General features: G+C 34.2%; 1 long non-coding RNA gene across 1 annotated transcript; it reads left to right on the top strand.

Moving 5' to 3' along the window:
• The first annotated feature begins 2,789 nt into the window (after window positions 1–2,789).
• On the top strand, window positions 2,790–3,805 carry LOC131642878 (uncharacterized). The gene is made up of 3 exons (XR_009296068.1): window positions 2,790–2,925; window positions 3,028–3,378; window positions 3,482–3,805. It is a non-coding gene; the product is annotated as an uncharacterized LOC131642878 (long non-coding RNA).
• The last annotated feature ends 359 nt before the right edge of the window (window positions 3,806–4,164 follow it).

Here is a 4,164-nt window from a genome sequence, read left to right as displayed (position 1 = left end):
TGCATGTATCATCAACAACAATTCACCGGTAAATCTCGAATTCAATCAAATAATTAAGATCAACACGAATCATTTAATCAACAAGCCATTATCATCATCAACTACCATAGATCCATCATCCACAATCAAAAATCATCATGATCAATGTCGAATTAAGCAACAAAATAAATGATCTAGCAAGGTGTGTAGTGAATTTACCGGATCGAACGAAGAAAATGAGATCAGATGAACACGAACGCGAACACGACGCGAACGCGAACAAGGAAGGAAACTCTTGATTCTTTCTTTGATCTTCATTTGTTCTTGAGATTTGATCTTGAATTGATGAAGATTGATGAAGTTTTTGTGAGTTTTTCTGGTTTTGATCCAAGAAAATTGAGAGAGAACTGAGAGAAAGTGTTTTTGATCTTTTGGGTGAAATTGAAGTTATGAGAGAAAATAAAGGGAAAATGCTTATATAGTATGAGTGGTGTAATGTCCAAAACGCCCTTAATTATCTCTTTTCGGCTCGTTTTCGAGAAAACGCGAATTGGTGCGAAATTCCGAGACGAGACCAACGTCCACTCGAAGATGACTAAATTTGTGACTCGCAACCGCGAGAATCGTCTCAATCCGATAAGCGATGAAGAAATTACGCGCGTTTGAATGATGAGAAACGTCAATTCATCTGGTGCGACTGTACAGAATTGTGAGTACCGCTCAAAGAACTCGATAAAACTCCATCTTAGGCTTGAAATCTGAACAAGCATGTCTGACGAAGAATTTAAGCTAACGGAATTTCTGAGAAAATGCCGCCGGAATGGACTTCATACGATAAAAATCGAAGAAGTTATGAATTTTCGAACTTGGCGCGACATACCCGAAAACACACTTTTCACCGAAAGATTACGATATTCTTCAAAATGCTGGGTGTTTTCAGTGCATAATTGGTATTTGGTCCGAACATATGAAATCTCGGTAATGATGACACAGAGCCCCAGTTAAATTTTCGAGGGAATTTTGACGAGCGGATCATGAGATATGACTTTTCTAAGGCCCGAAACCCTACATTCAACACCATTTTTCACTATAAAATCTCGAGTAATTTGCAAATTCGACGACCTTTCTCAAAGAATTGATTTCCGAGCCGAACACGAAAGTTGTAGATATCGTCGAAACAGCTAGGGCCAAGCGTGAACTCTGCTCATATCACCTTCCAGATAGGACTTATGAATTTCTTCGCATTTCCACCATTTAAACCATTCTTCACGTCACACTTCCTTAAGACCATTAGAACTCTTTTTTATTTTTCTTCAATTTTTGAACGACGAAATAAACGTCTATAATAACTTACAGCTCAAATAAAGAGGGCAAATTTTGGAGTGCAACAATGTTGTCGTTGATATTTTGCGTTGAAACCTATTTGGTTTCTTGAACAATGCATGCATTTAAAAGCATTAGTATAACATAAATCTAATCTATTCATAAAGTGAAAAGTAACTTCAAATATCGTCTTTAGGTAACGTTAGTAAAAAAATTAGAAGAAAAGAAACTTTTCATTGTTGTATTGTAAGCTGTTTTTTTTTGTTGTTTGAGGGCACCAACACCGGTTTATGAGGAGGTATATGAAGAAAAGTAGAATAAATTGGTAGCTGATCCAAGAGTTCTTGTAAAATATGTGATGGTATGTAATGGTTTAAGAAAACATGCATTAAACCATATTTTTGTTTGTATGATTGGATATGTTAAGTTTAATTATACATATGGTTTGATGTGCAGCAAATATCGTATCAAGTGACCCGGTAATGCTTCGAGTCTCCACAAAATTCTATAGTGCTATATGACACTGACAAAGAAAAATCATACAACTGTGTTTTGAAAAAGAGGGATGGAGAGGTGGAGACTTTTCTTTGCACTGGATGGTATGATTTTGTGACGGACATAATGCCAAAAAAAGGAGATGTTTTGGAATTGTGTATCAGATACCCTCCTGTGGATCAGATTCTTGTACATTTGAGTCGGGGAAATGGTGAGAGTTGAACGTATTGTGTTTGTGTATGCACTGTTCTGGGGGAATCAATTTTTTTGTAGGGAGTTCAGGAGGACTACATCCTTTACCAATGTTGGAACATGTTCAAAATGTTGGCATGTTTTGTTGTTTGTAGTTTATTTGTTAAGAGTAGAATTATGATATTTTAGGGCACTTATTTCATTTTATGTAATCTGGACTAATTTTGGATGACTGTTGAACGATGAGTGGCGTGAACCTGGTTTTGTACCAGATATGAAATGCATGGAATTTTTATGTTATATTAAAGTTCATGCAAAATATATTGGAAAAGAGAAACATTCAAATATTATGGTGGACCACAACCTTTTTCTAAAATCAGTACATTATATGTTTAAATACATGGTGAATTCTTATCTACCCAACTCAAAAAGTTGGGTAAGGTTACCTCCTTTGTAAAATGTTTTGAAAACAACAAACATTTTTAGTATTTTAATAAATAATTAAATATGTTAAATGAATTGGAATCGTGTGATTGGTTGAAGGTACACTACCCAACTTTTTGTGATGGGTAGAGAAGTTGTCCCCTAAATACATATATGCACGTGAACCTCTGTATAAAAGGGCACACGAAAAATTAAAAAGTCACATGTGCATTTATTGGTCAATAGCCAATTCAAGCTTTTCAAGGATTTACTGTTCACACGTGATGTGATAAATGTTTGTCTATTTCAAGCTTCCTCATTTATATATCATCATTTCCATGGTGAAGAGTTGGCAGAAATTTTTTTTAACCTCAAGCAAAGTTATCTTCAAACCCAAAACAACTCAGATCTATCTTTTGAAACAAAACTTTTACAATATAGATGGATAGGACAGGGCCTCTAATTCACAATGAGGATATTTGTATGTTATCACTTTTAAAGTTAGATTTTTAAGTAAGCATACATACTACATTCTTATATATTGGTCGTTCTGAAATTATAATATCAAGTGTTTACATGTGTACAATATGTAATAACTTGTCTAATTTGTTGTAGTTATTTTCTGAGGTTGATCCGTTGTTTGCACGGTTGCACATGAAGGACCTATCAAAAATATGGATGGTACTAAACAACCAAGGTAAACATCATAGCCTAATATATAATAAAAACCAGGATCAACCTCTTATAATCAGTGGATGGATGGATCTGGAGAATTATTATTCAATTCCAGGTAACATCGTTGTGTATTTAAATTACTACAGAGACAATAATTTTGGGATCTCTGGGTTTAAAGAGATAACTTCATTAGAGGAACTACCAACATATCATAGCAGGTATCTTTATCACGAAGGAATACACGTATTTGATGTCGACCTAACACCGATTAGTGCCACGATTCTGAAACTAGTTGAGTTTTTTTGTTATCCTGCTACCTAATTCATTATGTGATATAAATTTTAATTTAAGGTTATTGATTTGAAACATATTTAATTATTAATAAATTATGCAGAGACTGCAGCCTGAATTTGCATATGTTTTGAGAGAGCACGATTATGAAGTACTGATATTGTATAGTGACAATGGACATAGCAAAATGCTTAATCTATTGAATATAGATGATTCCCATTGGAAAAAGCTTGGTCATTAATGGAATGTGTTCTACGAGTGGAACCAGTTTAAAGCTGGAGACATGATCCATTTCAGATTGGACATTTTCGATTCGAAAATAACATGTCAAGTCTATAAGGTTTGGCATCCATAGGTAATAGATGTAGTGCTACATTGTGTGATTTGGTATTGTAATTTCAATATTCAATGAAAACATAACAGTTAACTGGCTATGCAGTAGAGCTAAACACGTCCATGATGAAAATGCATTAAATTGATCTGAACATCTATAAGATGACGTTCCATAGAGAAGTGCCAATAACCGTTTCATAGTAAGAAAACAAATATTATTTAACGAAACATTGTGTTTATACCTGAAAGATAGAACAACATTTAGAATATCATACCATTTAGATGTTGTTGAAAACCTCTTTATAAACGACATTAGCTGTTGACGACTTAGTGATATTTTTTTCATCATGTATCAAGATTTTGATACCCTTTTGGCTGTAACCCTGGAAAGTGCAACATAAATTTGACCATGAGTAAAAACATCACGAGGTATGTAAAGTCTGACCCAATCCA

This window comes from Vicia villosa, unplaced genomic scaffold (genome assembly GCF_029867415.1).
Source record: "Vicia villosa cultivar HV-30 ecotype Madison, WI unplaced genomic scaffold, Vvil1.0 ctg.005984F_1_1, whole genome shotgun sequence".
NCBI lineage: Eukaryota > Viridiplantae > Streptophyta > Magnoliopsida > Fabales > Fabaceae > Vicia > Vicia villosa.
The sequence above is the reverse complement of the archived record's forward strand: the minus strand, read 5'-3'. Positions and strand labels throughout refer to the sequence as shown.